The following is a 26721-nucleotide window of genomic DNA, read 5'->3' on the forward strand; positions in this document are numbered from 1 at the left end:
GAAATCGTACATGTGTCATTGGGTGCATGTTTAGGTCTTGTTTAAGGAATGAGAATGAATTACAAACTTGTCGTCGTCCTGAAACAATGAGAATCTCGGTTTTTAAATCCCAGTAAATAAAAAAATCACCCAAAAAACATGAAACTTGGCATGGTTTCATGACATGGCACATATATGCCGTGGTAAAAAAAATCGTCCAGTTTGAGAAGAGGCGCACACATTAGTAGCCAATGAAGTCCTTTTTGAAACAAAAAGCTGACACGTTAATATCGCAAACGGTTGTATTATATTTACCGTGTCGAAATTTAACCATACTCGGTAGCGTGCGTGCAGCTGTTTGATTAGACGGGACGAGCGCGAGAAGTCCACCGTGCAGGTTCGACGGGACACGTGCGAGCAGTCCGCCGCGTAGGCTCGACGGGACGCGTGCATCCTGTCCACCTCGCAGGCTCGACGGGACACGTGCGAGCAGTCCGCCGCGTAGGCTCGACGGGACGCGTGCATCCTGTCCACCTTGCAGGCTCGACGGGACACGTGCAAGCAGCAAGGCCGCCCATGCTCACCGGGAAGTGAGCTCTTTGACCTCCATGCACCAGCCGCCGCCCGCCTCGCTCACAACTTCTCCATTAATTGGTTAATTAAAGCACCTGGACGGAGGGTGTTTGCTTGTGATCCCATGGCAGTATTTGCTTTGTTCGTGTTTTCAACTAGTATTCCGCACTAATTTAAATTGCCACATAGGGCAACGGATAATACGGCCACAAATAAAATGGCAACGGATAATACGACGACAAATTTACAATGGCGCACATAATAATTGTCTTACATATTCTGGATAATTTAAAATGCCACATGCGGCAAAGCCCGGAAGACACAGGGGCAAGAGAAGAAGGAAATTGCAGACAACGATCTGGGTCGCTACTGTCTCTACTCGTCGATGGATCGCCGGGCGGCGAAATCCTCCAGCTCCTTCTTCAATTCCTCACGACTTTGCTTGAAAGCAGCCACAGATTACTCCACCTCCTACTCGCGCTCGATCCGGAGCTTCCTCAAGCCACCCATCAGTTCCTCGACGACCACTTTCAGGGTCATCTCCGAGGCACTGCTTTGCTCATGTAGCATCTTCCAGCCAGTGGCCTCCTCCTCCTTCTTGGCGACCAACTTGAGGAGCTTCGCATTGTCATCCATGAGTTGCTCGACGAGGTAGGTCGCCTTGTCAACCGAGGCATCGCTGATCTTGAGCAGCTTCATCAAGCCGTCGACCAACTCCTGCTGCGTAGTGACGCCAGCGAGAATGTCGTCGTCACCGGCAAAGGACTTCAGGAACGTCGGCTCGTCGCGATGGCCGACGCCGCGAATGCGCTTGTGAGAGCCCTCACGTGCCTGTGAGAGCTCATTCGAGGGCTCCGCGACGCACCGGGACATCTCTGCTGCGGCTGCGGCTTCGCGGCGGGACCTCTCTAGTGCTTCTGCGGCCTTGGTCTTTGCTGCCTGGTTAATGTCCACCCTAAACTCCTCCTACCGGTCATGGTGGAATGACTTGACAGAGAAAACTAGTTCCGTGGGTGATGAGGAGAGGAACTGTGAAGTGATTTTCGAGTGGGTAGTTTTTGTAGCCCGGTGCTAAGTGTGAACACATATTAGTTTGATAGGTGTGAACTGGTTTGCAATTACTTATTGAGTTGTAATCAACAATGTGACGAGAAACAAGGTCAAAATTTATTGATGGCAGAAGGTTGACCACGTGGTTGCTCGCTGTTGAGGCGGCCGCGGCGCGCTCCGCTCTGGCGTCCCTGCGCGCGCTCTGCTCGCCGTTGAGGCAAAGTTACAATGGCAACTGTTAATAATTCTTAATAATTGTCTTACATATTTAGGATAATTTAAAATGTCAAATGCGGCAAGGCCCAGAACACTCACGACCTACATATGCATATAATTATAATAAAATATAAGCTAAAAGGCTGAGCTGGCGGCCTTCCGACGATGGTCTTCTCGGACTCCATGATCAGCATAGCACCCTTGCGGCCGTTCACTCCGAGTGTCCCGACCCGCCTCCGCCTACGGAGCTGCTGGCGCTGGGAGGCTCTTGGGGCTGCTGGGCCTCTTCCACAAGAGCTTGACAGCGTGCAATCGCGCGCATGACAACTCCGCGAAACCGCTCCATTTCCATGTCTCTGGCTTGGTAGCAAATTCCGTCGATCACCTGCATCCTCAAGATATCACGTTGGTGATGTTCTACTTCGTCGGGGACGTCAACTCCGCCAAGGATGCGCTCGAGCCGGGCCACCACATCATCGGGATCAAGGTTGACACGGCCGCCGCGGGCAATGATGAAGCCGTAGGCTGCCTTTATCTTGACTGAATCGCAGAGGTACTCTGCCCATTCCTTGCGGGGCATCAGGCACTCGATGAGCACTGGTGACGACGGCTCTTCGGGTGGGTCGTCGATCATGCCGCCGAGCAGCTCTGGATCTTTTGCACGATGGATGGCAAACTGCTCATCACACCTCCTCTGCAATATGTCGATTGTGCTCCCAAGGACTGTGACGCCGATATCACTGCCGATGGGCCATGGTGCCTGCACCGGCCGATGAAGCTCTTGCTCCTCGACCTGCTCCGACTCGTTCTCCTCGCCGAAGATGTAACGCAGGTAGGCGTCGACGTCGAAGCTTTGGTCGTTACCTGGCATGCTTGGAATTACTAATGGTAGATGGGTGAGGACTAGATCTTCGCAGAGTGTCACGGTGGTGCGTTGCCGCCTGGGTTATATGCAGCAAGCCGTTAGCTGGTGGCGGGAAACTAGTGAGGGAATAGGCGTGGATTTTACAATTCATCCATATGGAGCGCGGGAAGCATTCGCTGGAGCGCGGGAAGACTAAGTGGAGCACACACACAACCCAAATACCGTATCCGGTGCCACGTGTTATTTATCACACAAGTGTTAACATAAGGAAACGTATGTGTAACTTACTAATCATCGCATATGAGTACTCACAGACGCATCATGTGCGATATTCCTAGCCACCGCAAGCAACTTGTTTGCATTTTTCAAAGTTTTTTGTACACACAGAATCACACACGAACTAACTGTATTAACCGTCTGTGTTGTAATTTCTCACCGCAAACAGTTTATCCGAGTCAGCTGTTTGCCACGTATCACACACATCTTGTTAAGTTGAACCGTTTCAGTTGCGTTCGCTAATCGAAAACAGTTCATCCGAGTGAACCGTATGCCCTATATCACACACACCTTGATCTGGCTAACCGTTTATGTTGCACTCCCTAATAGCAAACGGTTTATCGGAGCGAACTGTATGACGTATGTCGCACATACATTGATATGGCTGCCCGTTTCTGTTGTTCTGCCTCATCGCAAACAGTTCGAACGGGTTAACCATATGCCCTTCATCGCACACGCAACTAAAACCTGAACCGTGTTTGATGCACCCGTCATCGCAAACATTTTATACATTTCTGACGGTTTTCATACAGCACCGTTTGCGATTATGGCATCGCACACAGTTTCTCGAAGGGTCTCTGATCGTAGTGTCGCGTTAGCAGCATCCTGCAGTAGTGAAGGTAACCTAATGCTTTCATGGACATCATCTTGTGTGAACATCACTCTATGTCTATGGATATCCTTGTTTGTTCCTTGTGGGACTAACCCGTGTAGGTATTGAAAGTGCAACTAACTCCAATGGATTGCTCCAAATGATCTACATCGACATTGAGCATCCACATCTTCAACATCTACATGAAGTCATCATCGAAAAAACCCAAGGTTAGTTCATTCCTCTTCGGGGGATACCACATCTAGGGGGAGCTTTACTCTAACAATCGAGCTAAAGCAACTCTAATGGTGTGAACACAACAATGCTTTATGTAAAAGTGGTAACCCCACTTGAGCTTAAACGATGAGTATGACCTATGATCAAATGTTCTCATTTGACTCCTAAGTTAATAAACTCATATATAGATGACCTAGTCATCGCCAATTGCTTGATAGATGCTAGAGTGTTTGTGCATGCTTTGTCACATATTTCATTTGCCATTTTATTGTGTTAGCATGTTGACTGCATTTTTTACTCATTCGAGGACATCCATTTGTTGCTTTGATTGTTAGGCATTTTCTCTTTTGCCAAATGGATGGACAAGAATGCCTAAGAACTTCCTCTAGCTATCTATGCTTTTCTCATGTAAAACTCTATTCATGCTACATCACAAAGTTTGATCAAGTCAGATTCGAACCACTCTGTGTGAGGAGCACTCGGAGTCCTGATTCGTCATAGACTTAAACTTCCAAAACCTCTCTATGCATTTCGGTCTGAACGATCCGTCCACTTCGGTCACACCGAGTTCACTGAGTTGATCTAGGTTTTCAATCTCGGTGCAACCGGTTAGAACTTTTCGGTCACACCGAATTGCGGTAACCGCTTGCGATTCTGCATCTCGGTGCCACAGAATTGTTCCACTCAGTCACACCGATAGTGTTAGGATATATATACCGACGGGTGAGATTTTGGAAATTTCTTCAAAAACCCTCAGCCCGCGCGTGTCCTGCTCTGCCGCCTCGGGTCTCCGGATCATCCTCTAGTCGCCAGGGACCTCCCGCCGCTAGTCTCCGTCGCCGTCAACGGATTTCAACCACACCGTTGCCACCGTAGCAAACTCACCGCCGAACTAGGGTATGTGTTCGACCCCTTGTGCATTTTTACCTCCGATTCTGAGCACAAGGTCAATGCCATGTTCTTTACCACGTATGAGATCAATCTATCCAGAGAAAACATCCATTAGATTAAGTTTGATTCGAAAATTTAGGGTTAGGTTTCCGCTGAACTCATCTCGGACCGACCGAGTTGTAGAAATCGGTCTCACCAATTTGGCTTAGGCCATAGCACTTGCACGTTTCGGTCTGACCAAAAGTTGCAAATCGGTGTGATCGAGTTCAACTCTCTGTGAAACACTATCAATCTCGGAGTCACCAAACTGTGACTCGTTCTGACCGAGTTCACTAGTTTAGACTCCAAAAGTTGCTTCAGTGTCACCGAGTTTAACAAATCGGTAGCTCCGAAATGCTTTCTGTGGAGAACTAAAACTAAGTTTTTGACTCATCTATTTTGCAAAACTTCTGCACTTTGTGATGCTCATCCACTCTATCTCATCTATATCTATTCACAGGTTCTGCTGTCAGTTTGCTTTGCCAGTATGTCTGATCAGAGTGATAGCCAGAACAAGTCAGAAGAGCGCGTGCACATGAGTGAGGGCACTAGTCCCTCTAGCAGCTATGATGAGGGCAGCAGGAGCACTCCAAGCAATTTTCCCAAGGCAGCTACAAGAACAGGGAAGAAGAGAACCTCAGACTCAGAGGATGAGGTCTATGTGACTGCTGAGGAGGAAGTGAGCTCCAAGAAGAAAGTGCTGAAGAAGAAATATGGAGCTGCTGCTAAAACAAAACCTGGTATGCACAAGAAGGCACCTGCCAAGAGAGTTCCTATGTCTAAGGCCAGATCCTCAACTCAGGAAACCATGGAGTTCACACTTGAACCGAAGGAGGCTGGTGAGGGCAAGAAGAGGAAAGAGAGGGTCAAGAAGACCATTGCCAAAGTCATTGGGAGATCCTCTATGTTTAGAGATCCAGCTGAAGAGGAAGAGCAAGAAGATGCTGCTCCAGCATCAAAGTCTCAAAAGCCGATGGGGGATGCCATCAAGTATGGGGCTGCCCCTTCGGAGCCCAAGACTGCCCCCAAAGATTCTACTCAAGCTTCAAAGACTTCAAAGCCCAAGAGGAGCACAAGGAACATTCCAGCTGCTGAGAAGAACAAGGCCCCAGTGCCTAAGATGGATGAAGAAGAAGATGCCGAAGCCTAAGTGCTTAGGAAGCTCAAACCAAAAATTCCAGATCATGATGACAGCCATCCAGTGGCAGAAGATATGAGCATCACGAAGGATGCATGTCTTAGACTTTGGAGAAAAAGTGACCCTTATGCTGTGAGGAGAAAGACTGATGTGGACTATAGGTTCCATACCAAAGAGCAGCAAGATTTCTATGAAACCATATTGCTTGACAAGAAGACCATAATCTATGATATGAAGTGGGCTGACTGGAAATGCATTGATGAGAATGAAGAACATTTTCCAGGTGTGCATGATTGCTTCAGAGCATGTGGTGTGGACAAGTTTGTGGGTCAGAAGCTGACCAAGTGGAATGATGAACTCATCATGCAATTCTACTCCACTGCACACTTCTATCCTAGTGGAAGAATAGTTTCGATGTCTGAGGGTACAAGGTACCAATCTACTGTTGATGAGTGGGACAAGTTGATCAATGCCCCTAAAGAGCATGAAGATGCCTTGGATTGTTGGGGAACGTAGCAGAAATTTAAAATTTTCTACGTATCACCAAGATCAATCTATGGAGTCATCTAGCAACGAGAGAGAGGGGAGTGCATCTACATACCCTTGTAGATCGCGCGCGGAAGCGTTCAAGAGAACGGGGTTGATGGAGTCGTACTCGCCGTGATCCAAACCACCGATGATCCTAGCGCCGAACGAACGGCACCTCCGCGCTCAACACACGTACGGAGCGGGGACGTCTCCTCCTTCTTGATCCAGCAAGGGGGGAGGAGAAGTTGATGGAGATCCAGTAGCACGACGACGTGGTGGTGGAAGTAGCGGGATCCCGGCAGAGCTTCGCCAAGCGCAAGCGGGGAGGAAGAGGTGTCAGGGGAGGGAGGGAGGCGCCAGGGCTTGGGGTTTGGCTGCCCTCCCCCCCACATATATATAGGGGCAAGGGAGAGGGGGGGGGCGCAGCCTTGGCCCTTCCTCCAAGGAAGGGTGCGGCTAGGGAGGAGTCCATCCTCCCCAAGGCACCTAGGAGGTGCCTTCCCCTTTTAGGACTCTCCCTTTCCCTTATCTCTTAGCGCATGGGCCTCTTGGGGCTGGTGCCCTTGGCCCATATAGGCCAAGGCGCACACCCCTACAGCCCATGTGCCCCCCCGGGGCAGGTGGACCCCCTTGGTGGACCCCCGGACCCCTTTCGGCACTCCCGGTACAATACCGATAATGCGCGAAACTTTTCCGGCGACCAAAATAAGACTTCCCATATATAAATCTTTACCTCCGGACCATTCCGGAACTCCTCGTGACGTCCGGGACTCTGAACAACTTTCGGGTTACCGCATACTAATATCTCTATAACCCTAGCGTCACCGAACCTTAAGTGTGTAGACCCTACGGGTTCGGGAACCATGCAGACATGACCGAGACACCTCTCTGGCCAATAACCAATAGCGGGATCTGGATACCCATATTGGCTCCCACATGTTCCACGATGATCTCATCGAATGAACCACGATGTCGGGGATTCAATCAATCCCGTATACAATTCCCTTTGTCTATTGGTATGTTACTTGCCCGAGATTCGATCGTCGGTATCCCAATACCTTGTTCAATCTTGTTACCGGCAAGTCACTTTACTCGTACCGTAACGCATGATCCCGTGTCTAACTCTTTAGTCACATTGAGCTCATTATGATGATGCATTACCGAGTGGGCCCAGAGATACCTCTCCGTCATACGGAGTGACAAATCCCAGTCTCGATTCGTGCCAACCCAACAGACACTTTCGGAGATACCTGTAGTGCACCTTTATAGCCACCCAGTTACGTTGTGACGTTTGATACACCCAAAGCATTCCTACGGTATCCGGGAGTTGCACAATCTCATGGTCTAAGGAAATGATACTTGACATTAGAAAATCTCTTAGCAAACGAACTACACGATCTTGTGCTATGCTTAGGATTGGGTCTTGTCTATCACATCATTCTCCTAATGATGTGATCCCGTTATCAATGACATCCAATGTCCATGGTCAGGAAACCATAACCATCTATTGATCAACGAGCTAGTCAACTAGAGGCTTACTAGGGACATGTTGTGGTCTATGTATTCACACATGTATTACGGTTTCCAGTTAATACAATTATAGCATGAACAATAGACAATTATCATGAACAAGGAAATATAATAATAACCATTTTATTATTGCCTCTAGGGCATATTTCCAACAGTCTCCCACTTGCACCAGAGTCAATAATCTAGTTCACATCACCATGTGATTAACACTCAAAGTTTACTAGAGTCAATAATCTAGTCCACATCACCATGTGATTAACACTCAATGAGTTCTAGGGTTTGATCATGTTATGCTTACGAGAGAGGTTTTAGTCAACGGGTCTGCAACATTCAGATCCGTGTGTGCTTTACAAATCTCTATGTCATCTTGTAGATGTAGCTACCATGTGCTACTTGGAGCTATTCCAAATAACTCCTCTACTATACGAATCCGGTTTACTACTCAGAGTCATCCGGATTAGTGTCAAAGTTTGCATCAACGTAACCCTTTACGACGAACTCTTTTACCACCTCCATAATCGAGAAAATTCCTTAGTCCACTAGATACTAAGGATAAGTTCGACCGCTGTCATGTGATCCATTCCCGGATCACTATTGTACCCCTTGACTAACTCATAGCAAGGCACACTTCAGGTGCGGTATACAACATAGCATACTGTAGAGCCTATGTCTAAAGCATAGGTGACGACCTTCGTCCTTTCTCTCTCTTCTGCCGTGGTCAGGTCTTGAGTCTTACTCAATACTCACACCTTGTAACACAGCCAAGAACTCCTTTGCTGATCTATTTTGAACTCCTTCAAAATCCTGTCACGGTATGCATTCATTTGAAAGTACTATTAAGCGTTTTGATCTATCCTTATAGATCTTGATGCTCAATGTTCAAGTAGCTTAATCCAGGTTTTCCATTGAAAAAGACTTTTCAAATAACCCTGGATGCTTTCCAGAAATTCTACATCATTTCCGATCAACAATATGTCAACAACATATACTCATCCGAAATTCTATAGTGCTCCCACTCACTTCTTTGGAAATACAAGTTTCTCATAAACTTTGTAAAAACCCAAAATCTTTGATCATCTCATCAAAGCGTACATTCCAACTCCGAGATGCTTACTCCAATCCTTAGAAGGATTGCTGGAGCTTTGCATACTTGTTAGCATCTTTCAGGATTGACAAAACCTTCTGGTTGTATCACATACAACCTTTCCTCAAGAAAATCGTCGAGGAAACAATGTTTTGACATCCTATCTGCAAGATTTCATAAATAATGCAGTAACTACTAAATATAATTCCAACAGACTCTTTAGCATCGCTACGTGTGAGAAAGTCTCATCGCAGTCAACTCCTTGAACTTGCCGGAAAACATCTTAACGACAAGTCGAGCTTTCTTAATGGTGACACTTACCATCATTGTCTGTCTTCCTTTTAAAATCCATCTGCACCCAACAGCCTTACGACCATCAAGTAGTTCTTCCAAAGTCTATACTTTGTTTTCATACATGGATCCTCTCGGATTTTATGGCCTCGAGCCATTCGTCGGACTCCGGGCCCACCATCGCTTCTCCATAGCTCGTAGGTTCATTGTTATCTAGCAACATGACTTCCAAGACAGGATTACGTACCACTCTGAAGTAGTACGCATCCTTGTCGACCTACGAGGTTTGGTAGTGACTTGATCCGAAGTTTCATGATCACTATCATAAGCTTCCACATCAATTGGTATAGGTGCCACAGGAACAACTTCCTGTGCCCTGCTACACACTAGTTGAAGTGACGGTTCAATAACCTCATCAAGTCTCCACCATCCTCCCACTCAATTCTTTCGAGAGAAACTTTTCCTCGAGAAAGGACCCGTTTCTAGAAACAATCACTTTTGCTTCCAGATCTGAAATAGGAGGTATTCCCAACTGTTTTGGGTATTCTATGAAGATGCATTTATCCACTTTGGGTTCGAGCTTATCAGCCTGAAACATTTTCACATAAGCGTCGCAGCCCCAAACTTTTAAGAAACGACAGCTTGGGTTTCTCTAAACCATAGTTCATACGGTGTCGTCTCAACGGAATTGCGTGGTGCCCTATTTAAAGTGAATGCGGTTGTCTCTAATGCCTAACCCATAAACGATAGTGTAATTCGATAAGAGACATCATGGTATGCACCATATCCAATAGGGTGCAGTTATGATGTTCGGACACACCATCACACTATGGTGTTCCAGGCGGTATTAGTTGTGAAACAATTTCCACAATGTCTTAATTGTGTGCCAAACTCGTAACTCAGATATCTCTATGATCATATCATAGACATTTTATCCTCTTGTCACGCTGATCTTCAACTTCACTCTGAAATTACTTGAACCTTTCAATAATTCAGACTTGTGTTTCATCAAGTAAATATTCTTAGCATCTACTCAAATCATCTGTGAAGTAAGAACATAACGATATCCACTGCGTGCCTCAGCACTCATTGGATTGCGCACATCAAATATATTACTTCCAACAAGTTGCTCTCTTGTTTCATCTCACTGAAAACGAGGCCTTTCAGTCATCTTGCCCATGTGTTATGATTTGCATGTCTCAAGTGATTCAAAATCAAGTGAGTCCAAACGATCCATCTATATGGACTTTCTTCATGCATATATACTAATAGACATGGTTCGCATGTCTCAATCTTTTCAAAAATGAGTGAGTCCAAAGATCCATCAACATGGAGCTTCTTCATGCGTTTTATACCAATATGACTCAAGTGGCAGTGCCACAAGTATGTGGTACTATCTTATATCTTTTGGCATGAACATGTGTATCACTACGATCGAGATTCAATAAACCATTCATTTTAAGTGCAAGACCATTGAAGGTATTATTCAAATAGACAGAGTAACCATTATTCTCCTTAAATGAATAACCGTATTGCAATAAACATAATCCAATCATGTCTATGCTCAACGCAAACACCAAATAACAATTATTTAGGTTTAACACCAATCTCGATGGTAGAGGGAGCATGCTATGCTTGATCACATCAACCTTGGAAACACTTCCAACACATATCGTCATCTCACCTTTAGCTAGTCTCCGTTTATTCCGTAGCCTTTTATTTCGAGTTACCAACACTTAGCAACCGAACCGGTATCTAATATCCTGGTGCTACTAGGAGTACTAGTAAAGTACACATTAATATAATGTATATCCAATATACTTCTGTCGACCTTGCCTGCCTTCTCATCTACCAAGTATCTAGGGTAGTTCTGCTTCAGTGACCGTTCCCCTCATTACAGAAGCACTTAGTCTCGGGTTTGGGTTCAACCTTGGCTTTCTTCACTAGAGCTGCAACTGATTTGCCGTTTCATGAAGTATCCCTTGTTGCCCGTGCCCTTCTTGAAACTAGTGGTTTTACTAACCATCAACAATTGATGCTCCTACTTGATTTCTACTTTCGCGGTGTCAAACATCGCGAGTTGCTCAGGGATCATCATGTGTATCCCTGATATGTTATAGTTCATCACGAAGCTCTAGTAGCGTGGTGGCAGTGACTTTGGAGAACCATCACTATCTCATCTGGAAGGTTAACTCCCACTCGATTCAAGCGATTGTAGTACTCAGACAATCTGAGCACATGCTCAACGGTTGAGCTTTTCTCCCTTAGTTTGCAGGTTTAAGAAACTTGTCAGAGGTCTCATACCTCTGACGTGGGCACGAGCCTAAAATCCCAATTTCAGCTCTTGGAACATCTCATATGTTCCGCGACGTTTCAAAATGTCTTCGGTGCCACAATTTTAAACCGTTAGCATCACACACTGAACTATCACATAGTCATCAAAACGTGTATGTCAGATGTTTCGCAACATCTACAGACGACGCTCGAGGTTCAGCACACCAAGTGGTGCATTAAGGACATAAGCCTTCTGTGCAGCAATGAGGACAATCCTCAGTTTACAGACCCAGTCCACATAATTGCTACTATCAACTTTCAACTAAATTTTCTCTAGGAACATATCTTTAGTAGAACTAAAGCGTAAGCTACGACATAATTTGCAAAGACCTTTTGACTATGTTCATGATAATTAAGTTCATCAGATTATTTAATGAACTCCCACTTAGATAGACATCCCTCTAGTCATCTAAGTGATACATGATCCAAATCAACTAGGCCGTGTCCGATCATCACGTGAGACGGACTAGTCATCATCGGTGAACATCTCCATGTTGATCGTATCTACTATACGACTCATGTTCGACCTTTCGGTCTCTTGTGTTCCGAGGCCATGTCTGTACATGCTAGGCTCGTCAAGTCAACCTAAGTGTTTTGCTTGTGTTCCGAGGCCATGTCTATACATGCTAGGCTCGTCAACAGCCGTTGTATGCGAACGTTAGAATCTATCACACCCGATCATCACGTGGTGCTTCGAAACAACGAACCTTCGCAACGGTGCACAGTTAGGGGGAACACATCTCTTGAAATTTTAGTGAGGGATCATCTTATTTATGCTACCGTCGTTCTAAGTAAATAAGATGTAAACATGACAAACATCACATGCAAATCATAAAGTGACATGATATGGCCAATATCATCTTGCGCCTTTTGATCTCCATCTTCGAGGCGCGGCATGATCACCTTCGTCACCGGCATGACACCATGATCTCCATCATCATGATCTCCATCATCGTGTCTTCATGAAGTTGTCTCGCCAACTATTACTTCTACTACTATGGCTAACGGTTAGCAATAAAGTAAAGTAATTACATGGCGTTTTCATTGACACGCAGGTCATACAATAAATTAAGACAACTCCTATGGCTCCTGCCGGTTGTCATACTCATCGACATGCAAGTCGTGATTCCTATTACAAGAACATGATCAATCTCATACATCACATATATAATTCATCACATCCTTTTGGCCATATCACATCACATAGCATACCCTGCAAAAACAAGTTAGACGTCCTCTAATTGTTGTTGCATGTTTTACGTGGCTGCTATGGGTTTCTAGCAAGAACGTTTCTTACCTACGCAAAAGCCACAACGGTGATATGCCAATTGCTATTTACCCTTCATAAGGACCCTCTTCATCGAATCCGATCCGACTAAAGTGGGAGAGACAGACACCCGCTAGCCACCTTATGCATCAAGTGCATGTCAGTTGGTGGAACCTGTCTCACGTAAGTGTACGTGTAAGGTCGGTCCGGGCCGCTTCATCCCACAATGCCGCCGAATCAAGATAAGACTAGTAACGGCAAGCAAATTGAACAAATCATCGCCCACAACTACTTTGTGTTCTACTCGTGCATAGAATCTACGCATAGACCTAGCTCATGATGCCAATGTTGGGGAACGTAGCAGAAATTTAAAATTTTCTACGTATCACCAAGATCAATCTATGGAGTCATCTAGCAACGAGAGAGAGGGGAGTGCATCTACATACCCTTGTAGATCGCGCGCGGAAGCGTTCAAGAGAACGGGGTTGATGGAGTCGTACTCGTCGTGATCCAAATCACCGATGATCCTAGCGCCGAACGGACGGCACCTCCACGTTCAACACACGTACGGAGCGGGGATGTCTCCTCCTTCTTGATCCAGCAAGGGGGGAGGAGATGTTGATGGAGATCCAGCAGCACGACGGCGTGGTGGTGGAAGTAGCGGGATCCCGGCAGAGCTTCGCCAAGCGCAAGCGGGGAGGAAGAGGTGTCAGGGGAGGGAGGGAGGCGCCAGGTCTTGGGGTTTGGCTGCCCTCCCCCCACATATATAGGGGCAAGGGAGAGGGGGGCAGCCTTGGCCCTTCGTCCAAGGAAGGGTGCGGCCAGGGAGGAGTCCATCCTCCCCAAGGCACCTAGGAGGTGCCTTCCCCTTTTAGGACTCTCCCTTTCCCTTATCTCTTGGCGCATGGGCCTCTTGGGGCTGGTGCCCTTGGCCCACGTAGACCAAGGCGCACACCCCTACAGCCCATGTGGCCCCCCGGGGCAGGTGGACCCCCTTGGTGGACCCCCGGACCCCTTTCGGCACTCCCGGTACAATACCGATAATGCGCGAAACTTTTCCGGCGACCAAAATAAGACTTCCCATATATAAATCTTTACCTCCGGACCATTCTGGAACTCCTCGTGACGTCCGTGATCTCATCCGGGAATCCGAACAACTTTCGGGTTACCGGATACTAATATCTCTATAACCCTAGCGTCACCGAACCTTAAGTGTGTAGACCCTACGGGTTCGGGAACCATGCAGACATGACCGAGACACCTCTCTGGCCAATAACCAATAGCGGGATCTGGATACCCATATTGGCTCCCACATGTTCCATGATGATCTCATCGGATGAACCACGATGTCGGGGATTCAATCAATCCCGTATACAATTCCCTTTCTCTATCGGTATGTTACTTGCCCGAGATTCGATCGTCGGTATCCCAATACCTTGTTCAATCTCGTTACCGGCAAGTCACTTTACTCGTACCGTAACGCATGATCCCGTGGCTAACTCTTTAGTCACATTGAGCTCATTATGATGATGCATTACCGAGTGGGCCCAGAGATACCTCTCCATCATACGGAGTGACAAATCCCAGTCTCGATTCGTGCCAACCCAACAAACACTTTCGGAGATACCTGTAGTGCACCTTTATAGCCACCCAGTTACGTTGTGACGTTTGATACACCCAAAGCATTCCTACGGTATCTGGGAGTTGCACAATCTCATGGTCTAAGGAAATGATACTTGACATTAGAAAAGCTCTTAGCAAACGAACTACACGATCTTGTGCTATGCTTAGGATTGGGTCTTGTCTATCACATCATTCTCCTAATGATGTGATCCCGTTATCAATGACATCCAATGTCCATGGTCAGGAAACCATAACCATCTATTGATCAACGAGCTAGTCAACTAGAGGCTTACTAGGGACATGTTGTGGTCTATGTATTCACACATGTATTACGGTTTCCAGTTAATACAATTATAACATGAACAATAGACAATTATCATGAACAAGGAAATATAATAATAACCATTTTATTATTGCCTCTAGGGCATATTTCCAACATGGATGTCTATGCCAAGAAGAAGAAAGACCACAACTCAATGGCCAACATGTACAAGGAGATTCCAGACAAAGCTTTGGAAACTCATAAGGTTGGGTCTGTACATTATTTGTTGTCTAGATTAGCTACTATCAACACTATATTGAGGCATACATTGTTGCCCAAATCTGGAGATCACAAGCTGATCAGAGGTCATTCAATCAACTTGTTGCAGATATTTGATGTGCCTCAGAAATTAAAAGTAATGAGCCTGATTGTTGAAACAATCAAGAGGACAACTGCAGATCAGAAGAGATCTTGTGGGTATGCTCCACACATTCAGGTGCTCATCAACTCCAAGATGAGCACAGGCACCTACCTGTTAGATAAGGATCATCTATCTTTGAGAGCAGATTTTGAGGACAACACTATTGTCATGAATGAAGAAGATCCCACATCTGTGCAAGCACAAGAAAAGAGAGAGAAAGCAAAGGCTGAAAAGGCTGCAAAGATGCCAAGTGTTGAAGAGGCATCTCAAGTGTTTTTGAAGAGGAAACAAGATCAAATTGCTTATCTGATTCAAGAAACTTTGAGGATAGAGAAGGGCTTGGCCACCCTGACTCAAAATCAGGAGATCTTGGAGAGGATCATTGAGACAAAGTTCTATGATCTTGATCTTAAAGTAACTGAGATGCAGACAGCTGTTGAGCAGTTCCAAGAAGAAGCTGAGGAGAGGAAAGGGCAGGCTACCACAGATGCCTTTCAGAGAGTGGCCAGAGGTCAGAGGTCTGCTGCAGTGCTCATGGCTGACACTAGAGCTACCACATCAGCACCAGCAGCCACAGCTTCAGTGTCACCTCCAGTTGCCACTCCACCAGCTACAACAACTTCTACAGATGCTTTCGTCCTTGGAGTCCTCTCAACACCACCTCCCGAAGATCAAGCCTAGAGAGATGCATAGCACTATGCATTTTCAAACTTTTTGGTAACTTGTTGCCAAAGAGGGAGAAATGTCTAGATAATAGGCTTCGAGAGAGAGCGTTTTTGCTTCTTTGGTCTTTTGTTATTTGGTTGATACTCTTGTGTGTGCTTGTTTGATACTTTTTATCTGTGTGTGAGCTACTTGTATGATCGTGTGTTTGATCATATTCTACCTTAATGCTTGCTTGAATGATATTATCTTTTATATCTCATATATGATCATTCACTTTGCCTTGGTGATGAGTGCATGTTTTTTAATTCCTATCATTTTGAGCGCTCTTCCAAGATGTATGTGACATGGAAGAGTAACCCATGATCCTAATCGATTGTGCATTTGCATTCAAAAGCAAATTTTAAATAATGCACAAATTTAGGGGGAGCTCTTGCTTATCACATACTTCTCAAAGCGACAATGTATTTCAAATCTTATTATCATTTGTCGAAGCTTTGATCTATATGTTGTCATCAATTACAAAAAAGGGGGAGATTGAAAGTGCAACTATCCCTGGGTGGTTTTGGTAATTCCTAACAACATATAGCTCATTGAACTAATGCTATTTCAAGATGATCATTTCATAAAGTTCAATGATTGGCATGGCATGCATTAGGAACGTGGACCCCTCAAAATGCAAAGGACACATATTGGCTCAAGCTCAAGACTCTACATTTTCATTTTAGTGATCCAAGATCACATTGAGTCCATAGGAAAGACCAATACTATTAAAAGGGGATGAGGTGTTGCTTAATGGCTTGCTTGCTCAAAATGCTTAGTGATATGCTCCAAGATCTCTCAACCACTTTATCATATCCACATATGTCCCAAATCAAAAGTCAAACTTGGCCCTACCGATATGATCTATCCGGCGCCACCGAGTTCATTTGACAAAGACACTGCCAGAAACCCTAGTCATTTCGGTCTCACCGATAGGGATCTCGGTCTCACCGAGATGGGATTGCAAACTCTCTGTTTCCCTTCATAACGTTTTGGCCCAACTGAGATGAGCGATCGGCCCCACCGAGTTCGCAATGCAAACTCTTTGTTTCCCTTTCGTAATGTTTCGGTCTTACCGAAATGAGCGATTCAGTCCCACCGAGTTTGCCTGACCAACTCTCTATGTGCCTATTACAAAAATCGGTCCTACCGAGTTTATGTGATCGGTCTCACCGAGATTACGTTATGCCCTAACCCTGATGAAATCGGCCCCACCGAGTTGACATGTCGGTCCCACCTAAAATCCTAACGTTCACATTTTGAATTAAATCGGTCTGACTGAGTTTTATGATTCGGTCCCACCGAGTTTGGTAAATTTTGTGTAACGGTTAGATTTCGTGTGGAGGCTATATATACCCCTCCACCCACTCTTCATTCATGGAGAGAGCCATCAGAACGTGCCTACACTTCCAGCATACATTTTCTGAGAGGAACCACCTACTCATGTGTTGAGACCAAGATATTCCATTCAAACCACATGAATCTCGATCTCTAGCCTTCCCCAAGTTGCTTTGCACTCAAATCTTCTTTCCACCAAATCCAAATCTGTGTGAGAGAGAGTTGAGTTGGGGAGACTATCATTTGAAGCACAAGAGCAAGGAGTTCATCATCAACACACCATCTATTACCTTTTGGAGAGTGGTGTCTCCTAGATTGGTTAGGTGTCACTTGGGAGCCTCCGTCAGGATTGTGGAGTTGAACCAAGGAGTTTGTACGGGCAAGGAGATCGCCTACTTCGTGAAGATCTACCCTAGTGAGGCAAGTCCTTCGTGGGCGATGGCGATAGACAAGGTTGCTCCTTCGTGGACGCTTCGTGGGTGGAGCCATCCGTGGACTTGCGGAGCCGTTACCCTTCGTGGGTTGAAGTCTCCATCAACGTGGATGTACGATAGCACCACCTATCGGAACCACGCCAAAAATCTGCGTGTCTACATTGCGTTTGCTCCCTCCAAACTCCTCCCTTTACCTTCATGTGGAATGTTTTACATTTCGCTGCTATACTCTAAGACTTGCATGTGTAGGTTGATTGCTTGACTTGTGCTAAGTTGCTAAAATCTGCCAAGACTTAAAATTGGGAAAAGGATAGATTTTTATTTGGTCAAGTAGTCTAATCACCGCCCCTCTATACATACTTTCGATCCTACAAGTGGTATTAGAGCTTTGGTCTCCATTTGCCTTGATTTCCATAGCTTATGGTGATCATAGCATGGGCTTCACAACCTTGGAGAGTATGGCGTCTAGCGAGGGAAACTAGCACCATAGAGGTCCTTACTTTGATGGTACTAATTTTGCTAGTTGGAAGCATAAGATGAAAATGCATATTATTGGACATAACCCCGCCGTTTGGGCTATTGTGTGTATTGCCTTGCAAGGTGAATTCTTCGATGGGAGAGAACCAAACCGTGAAGCTACCGTGGAAGAGTTGAAGATGCTGCAATACAACGCTCAAGCTTGTGATATCCTCTTCAACGGATTGTGCCCCAAAGAATTCAACAAAATCAGCCGTCTTGAGAATGCAAAGGAAATTTGGGATACTTTGATTGATACGCACGAGGGTACCGACTCTGTCAAGGAATCCAAATTGGATGTGCTTCAAAGTCAACTTGACTAGTTCAAAATGAACGATGGTGAAGGTGTCGCTGAAATGTACTCTAGGCTTGCTCTCATCACAAATGAGATTGCCGGCTTAGGAAGTGAAGAGATGACCGATAGATTCATCATCAAGAAGATCCCAAGAGCCTTGGATGGAAAATATGATGTTGGGAATCGTAGCATAATTTAAAATTTTCCTACGCTCACCAAGATGCATCTATGGAGTCTACTAGCAACGAGGGGAAAGGAGTGGATCTACATACCCTTGTAGATCGCGAGCGGAAGCGTTCCAATGAACGTGGATGACGGAGTCGTACTCGCCGTGATCCAAATCACCGATGACCGAGTGCCGAACGTACGGCACCTCCGCGTTCAACACACGTACGGTGCAGCGACGTCTCCTCCTTCTTGATCCAGCAAGGGGGAAGGAGAGGTTGATGGAGATCCAACAACACGACGGCGTGGTGGTGGATGTAGCGGGTCTCCGGCAGGGCTTCGCCGAGCTTCTGCGAGAGAGAGAGAGAGGTGTTGCAGGGGAGGAGGGAGGCGCCCAAGGCTTAGATATTGCTGCCCTCCCTTCCCCCACTATATATAGGGCCAAGGGAGAGGGGGGGGGCGCAGCCTTGCCCCTTCCTCCAAGGAAGGGTGCGGCCAGGGGGGAGTCCTTCCCCCCCAAGGCACCTCGGAGGTGCCTTCCCCCTTTAGGACTCTCCCCTTTTTTTCTTATCTCTTGCGCATGGGCCTCTTGGGGCTGGTGCCCTTGGCCCATATAGGGCAAGGCGCACCCCTTACAGCCCATGTGGCCCCCCGGGGCTGGTGGACCCCCTTGGTGGACCCCCGGACCCCTTTCGGCACTCCCGGTACAATACCGATAAAGTGCGAAACTTTTCCGGCGACCAAAATAAGACTTCCCATATATAAATCTTTACCTCCGGACCATTCCGGAACTCCTCGTGACGTCCGGGATCTCATCCGGGACTCCGAACAACTTTCGGGTTTCCGCATACATATATCTCTACAACCCTAGCGTCACCGGACCTTAAGTGTGTAGACCCTACGGGTTCGGGAGACATGCAGACATGACCGAGACGCCTCCCCGGTCAATAACCAACAGCGGGATCTGGATACCCATGTTGGCTCCCACACGTTCCATGATGATCTCATCGGATGAACCACGATGTCGAGGATTCAGTCAATCCCGTATGCAATTCCCTTTGTCAAACGGTATGTTACTTGCCCGAGATTCGATCGTCGGTATCCCAATACCTTGTTCAATCTCGTTACCGGCAAGTCTCTTTACTCGTACCGCAATCCATGATCCTGTGACTAACGCCTTAGTCACATTGAGCTCATTATGATGATGCATTACCGAGTGGGCCCAGAGATACCTCTCCGTCACACGGAGTGACAAATCCCAGTCTCGATCCGTGCCAACCCAACAGACACTTTCGGAGATACCCGTAATGCACCTTTACAGTCACCCAGTTACGTTGTGACGTTTGGCACACCCAAAGCACTCCTACGGTATCCGGGAGTTGCACGATCTCATGGTCTAAGGAAAAGATACTTGACATTGGAAAAGCTCTAGCAAACGAAACTACACGATCTTTTATGCTATGCTTAAGTTGGGTCTTGTCCATCACATCATTCTCCTAATGATGTGATCCCGTTATCAATGACATCCAATGTCCATAGTCAGGAAACCATGACTATCTGTTGATCAACGAGCTAGTCAACTAGAGGCTTACTAGGGACAGGTTGTGGTCTATGTATTCACACATGTATTACGATTTCCGGACAATACAATTATAGCATGAATAATAGACAATTACCATGAACAAAGAAATATAATAATAACCATTTATTATTGCCTCTAGGGCATATTTCCAACAGTCTCCCACTTGCACTAGAGTCAATAATCTAGTTCACATCACCATGTGATTAACACTCACTGGTCACATCACCATGTGACCAACATCTAAAGAGTTTACTAGAGTCAACGATCTAGTTCACATCACTATGTGATTATCACTCAATGTGTTCTGGTTTGGTCATGTTATGCTTGTGAGAGAGGTTATTAGTCAACGGGTCTGAACCTTTCAGAACCGTGTGCTTTACGAATATCTATGTCATCTTGTGGATGCTACCACGCGCTATTTGGAGCCATTTCAAATAATTGCTCTACTATACGAATCCGGTTTACTACTCAGAGTCATCCGGATTAGTGTCAAAGTTCGCATCGACGTAACCCTTTACGACGAACTCCTTTCCACCTCCATAATCGAGAAAATTCCTTAATCCACTAGGTGCTAAGGATAAGTTCGACCGCTGTCATGAGATCCTTTCCCGGATCACCATTGTACCCTCTTGACCAACTCATGGCAAGGCACACTACATGTGCGGTACACAGCATAGCATACTATAGAGCCTATGTCTAAAGCATAGGGGACGACCTTCGTCCTTTCTCTATCTTCCGCTGTGGTCAGGTCTTGAGTCTCACTCAATACTCACACCTTGTAACACAGCCAAGAACTCCTTCTTTGCTGATCTATTTTGAACTCTTTCAAAATCATGTCAAGGTGTGCTGTCTTTTGAAAGTATCATCAGGCGTCTTGATCTATCTCTATGGATCTTGATGCCCAATATGTAAGTAGCTTTATCCAGGTCTTCTTTGAAAAACTCCTTTCAAACAACCCTTTATGCTTTCCAGAAATTTTACATCATTTCGGATCAACAATATGTCATTCACATATACTTATCAGAAATGTTGTAGCGCTCCCACTCACTTTATTGTAAATACAAGTTTCTAACAAACTTTGTATAAACCCAAAAACTTTGATCACCCCATCAAAGCATATATTCTGACTCCGAGATGCTTGCTCTAATCCATGGAAGGATCGCTGGAGCTAGCATACCTTTTAGCATCCTTAGGATCGACAAAACCTTTCTGATTGTATCACATACAACCTTTCCTTACGAAAACTGGTAAGGAAACTTGTTTTGACATCCATCTGCCAGATTTCATAAATGTAGCTAATGCTAACATGATTCCGACGGACCTAAGCATCGCTACGGATGAGAAAAACTCATCGTAGTCAACTCCTTGAACTTGTGAAAATACTCTTTGCCACAAGTCGAGCTTCATAGACGGTAACATTACCGTCCATGTCCGTCTTCTTCTTAAAGATCCATTTATCTCAATGGCTTGCCGATCATCGGGCAAGTTCACCAAAGTCCATGCTTTGTTCTGATACATGGATTCTATCTCGGATTTCATGGCCTCGAGCCATTCGTCGGAATATGGGCCTACCATCGCTTCTCCATAGCTCGTAGGTTCATTGTTGTCTAGCAACATGACTTCCAAGACAGGATCACGCATTACTCTGAAGTAGTGCGCATCCTCGTCATCCTACGAGGTTTGGTAGTGACTTGATCCGAAGTTTCATGATCACTATCATAAGCTTCCACTTCAATTGGTGTAGGTGCCACAGGAACAACTTCCTGTGCCCTGCTACACACTAGTTGAAGCGACGGTTCAATAACCTTATCAAGTCTCCACCATCCTCCCACTCAATTCTTTTGAGAGAAACTTTTCCTCGAGAAAGGACTCGTTTCTAGAAGCAATTACTTTTGCTTCCAGATCTGAAATAGGAGGTATACCCAACTGTTTTTGGGTATTCTATGAAGATGCATTTATCCGCTTTGGGTTCGAGCTTATCAGCCTGAAACTTTTTCACATAAGCATCGCAGCCCCAAACTTTTAAGAAACGACAACTTAGGTTTCTATAAACGGTGTCGTCTCAACGGAATTGCGTGGTGCCCCTTTTAAAGTGAATGCGGTTGTCTCTAATGCCTAACCAATAAATGATAGTGGTAATTTGATAAGAAACATCATGGTATGCACCATATCCAATAGGGTGCAGTTATTATGTTCGGACACACCATCACACTATGGTGTTCCAGGCGGTATTAATTGTGAAACACTTTCCACAATGTCTCAATTGTGTGCCAAACTCGTATCTCAGATACTCATCTCTATGATCATATCACAGACATTTTATCCTCTTGTTACGACGATCTTCAACTTCACTCTGAAATTACTTGAACCTTTCAATAATTCAGACTAGTGTTTCATCAAGTAAATACACTCAGCATCTACTCAAATCATCTGTGAAGTAAGAACATAACGATGTCCACTGCATGCCTCAGCACTCATTGGACTGCATACATCAAAATGTATTACTTCCAATAAGTTGCTCTCTTGTTCCATCTTACTGAAAACGAGGCCTTTCAGTCATCTTGCCCATGTGATATGATTTGCATGTCTCAAGTGATTCAAAATCAAGTGAGTCCAAACGATCCATCTGCATGGAGTTTCTTCATGCATATATACCAATAGACATGGTTCGCATGTCTCATTCATTTCAAAAACGAGTGAGTCCAAAGATCCATCTACATGGAGCTTCTTCATGCGTTCTATACCAATATGACTCAAGTGGCAGTGCCACAAGTATGTGGTACTATCATTACTATCTTATATCTTTTTGGCATGAACATGTGTATCACTACGATCGAGATTCATTTTAGGTGCAAGACCATTGAAGGTATTATTCAAATAAACAGAGTAACCATTATTCTTCTTAAATGAATAACCGTTTTGCGGTAAACATAATCCAATCATGTTCAACGCAAACACCAAATCTCGATAGTAGAGGGAGCATGCGATGCTTGATCACATCAACCTTGGAAACACTTCCAATACATATCGTCATCTCACCTTTAGCTAGTCTCCATTTATTCCGCAGCTTTTATTTCGAGTTACTAACACTTAGCAACCGAACCAGTATCTAATACCCTGGTGCTGCTAGGAGTACTAGTAAAGTACACATTCATATAACGTATATCCAATATACTTCTGTCGACCTTGCCTGCCTTCTCATCTACCAAATATCTAGGGTATTACTGCTTCAGTGACCGTTCCTCTCATAGAAGCACTTAGTCTCGGGTTTGGGTTCAACCTTGGGATTCTACACTAGAGCAGCAAACGACTTGCTGTTTCATGAAGTATCCCTTTTGCCCTTGCCCTTCTTAAACTAGTGGTTTTACTAACCATCAACAATTGATGCTCCTTCTTGATTTCTACTCTCGCGGTGTCAAACATCGCGAATAGCTCAAGGATCATCATAACTATCCTTGATATGTTATAGTTCATCACGAAGCTCTACTAGCTTGGTGGCAATGACTATGGGGAACTATCACTATCTCATCTGGGAGATTAACTCCCACTCGATTCAAGCGATTGTGGCACTCAGACAATCTGAGCACATGCTCAACGATTGAGCTTTTCTCCCTTAGTTTGCAGGCTTAAGAACTTGTCAGAGGTCTCATACCTCTTGACGTGGGCACTAGTCTGAAATCCCAATTTCAGTCTTCGGAACATCTCACATGTTCTGCGACGTTTCAAGAACGTCTTTGGTGCCACAATTCTAAACCGCACTGAACTATCACGTAGTCATCAAAACGTGTATGTCAGATGTTTCGTAACATCTACAGACGACGCTGAGGTTCAGCACACCGAGCGGTGCATTAAGGACATAAGCCTTCTGTGCAGCAATGAGGACAATCCTCAGTTTACGGACCCAGTCCGCATAATTGCTACTACCAACTTTCAACTAAATTTTCTCTAGGAACATATCTTAATCAGTAGAACTAAAGCGCAAGCTATGACATAATTTGCAAATACCTATTTGACTATGTTCATGATAATGAAGTTCATCTGATTATGAACTCCCACTCAGATAGACATCCCTCTGGTCATCTAAGTGAAACATGATCCGAGTTTAACTAGGCCGTGTCCGATCATCACGTGAGACGGACTAGTCAAGATCGGTGAACATCTCCATGTTGATCGTATCTTCTATACGACTCATGCTCGACCTTTCGGTCCTCCGTGTTCCGAGGCCATGTCTGTACATGCTAGGCTCGTCAAGTCAACCTAAGTGTATTGCGTGTGTTCCGAGGCCATGTCTGTACATGCTAGGCTCGTCAACACCCGTTGTATTCGAACGTAAGAATCTATCACACCCGATCATCACGTGGTGCTTCGAAACGACGAACCTTCGCAACGGTGCACAGTTAGGGTGAACACTTTCTTGAAATTATTATAAGGGATCATCCTACTTGCTACCGTCGTTCTAAGCAAATAAGATGCAAAAACATGATAAACATCACATGCAATCAAATAGTGACATGATATGGCCAATATCATCATGCTCCTTTGATCTCCATCTTCGGGGCACCATGATCATCTTTGTCACCGGCATGACACCATGATCTCCATCATCATGATCTCCATCATTGTGTCTTTATGAAGTCGTCACGCCAACGATTACTTCTACTTCTATGGCTAACGCGTTTAGCAACAAAGTAAAGTAATTTACATGGCGTTATTCAATGACACGCAGGTCATACAAAATAATAAAGACAACTCCTATGGCTCCTGCCGGTTGTCATACTCATCGACATGCAAGTCGTGATTCCTATTACAAGAATATGATCAATCTCATACATCATATATATCATTCATCACATCTTCTGGCCATATCACATCACATAGCACTTGCTGCAAAAACAAGTTAGACGTCCTCTAATTGTTGTTGCAAGTTTTTACGTGGTTTGTAGGTTTCTAGCAAGAACGTTTCTTACCTACGTATGACCACAACGTGATTTGCCAATTTCTATTTACCCTTCATAAGGACCCTTTTCATCAAATCCGTTCCGACTAAAGTAGGAGAGACAGACACCCGCTAGCCACCTTATGCATCTAGTGCATGTCAGTCGGTGGAACCTGTCTCACGTAAGAGTACGTGTAAGGTCGGTCCGGGCCGCTTCATCCTACAATGCCGCCGAAACAAGAAAAGACTAGTAGCGGCAAGAAGAATTGGCAAACTCAACGCCCACAACTGCTTTGTGTTCTACTCGTGCATAGTAACTACGCATAGACCTGGCTCATGATGCCACTGTTGGGAATCGTAGCATAATTTAAAATTTTCCTACGCTCACCAAGATGCATCTATGGAGTCTACTAGCAATGAGGGGAAATGAGTGGATCTACATACCCTTGTAGATCGCGAGTGGAAGCGTTCCAATGAACGTGGATGACGGAGTCGTACTCGCCGTGATCCAAATCACCGATGACCGAGTGCCGAACGTACGGCACCTCCGCGTTCAACACACGTACGGTGCAGCGACGTCTCCTCCTTCTTGATCCAGCAAGGGGGAAGGAGAGGTTGATGGAGATCCAACAGCACGACGGCGTGGTGGTGGATGTAGCGGGTCTCCGGCAGGGCTTCGCCGAGCTTCTGCGAGAGAGAGAGAGGTGTTGCAGGGGAGGAGGGAGGCGCCCAAGGCTTAGATATTGCTGCCCTCCCTTCCCCCACTATATATAGGGCCAAGGGAGAGGGGGGGGCGCAGCCTTGCCCCTTCCTCCAAGGAAGGGTGCGGCCAGGGGGGAGTCCTTCCCCCCCAAGGCACCTCGGAGGTGCCTTCCCCCTTTAGGACTCTCCCTTTTTTTCTTATCTCTTGCGCATGGGCCTCTTGGGGCTGGTGCCCTTGGCCCATATAGGCCAAGGCGCACCCCTTACAGCCCATGTGGCCCCCCGGGCCTGGTGGACCCCTTGGTGGACCCCCGGACCCCTTTCGGCACTCCCGGTACAATACCGATAAAGTGCGAAACTTTTCCGGCGACCAAAATAAGACTTCCCATATATAAATCTTTACCTCCGGACCATTCCGGAACTCCTCGTGACGTCCGGGATCTCATCCGGGACTCCGAACAACTTTCGGGTTTCCGCATACATATATCTCTACAACCCTAGCGTCACCGGACCTTAAGTGTGTAGACCCTACGGGTTCGGGAGACATGCAGACATGACCGAGACGCCTCTCCGGTCAATAACCAACAGCGGGATCTGGATACCCATGTTGGCTCCCACATGTTCCACGATGATCTCATCGGATGAACCACGGTGTCGAGGATTCAATCAATCCGTATGCAATTCCCTTTGTCAATCGGTATGTTACTTGCCCGAGATTCGATCGTCGGTATCCCAATACCTTGTTCAATCTCGTTACCGGCAAGTCTCTTTACTCGTACCGCAATGCATGATCCCGTGACTAACGCCTTAGTCACATTGAGCTCATTATGATGATGCATTACCGAGTGGGCC

This window comes from Triticum aestivum, chromosome 6D (assembly GCF_018294505.1).
Source record: "Triticum aestivum cultivar Chinese Spring chromosome 6D, IWGSC CS RefSeq v2.1, whole genome shotgun sequence".
NCBI lineage: Eukaryota > Viridiplantae > Streptophyta > Magnoliopsida > Poales > Poaceae > Triticum > Triticum aestivum.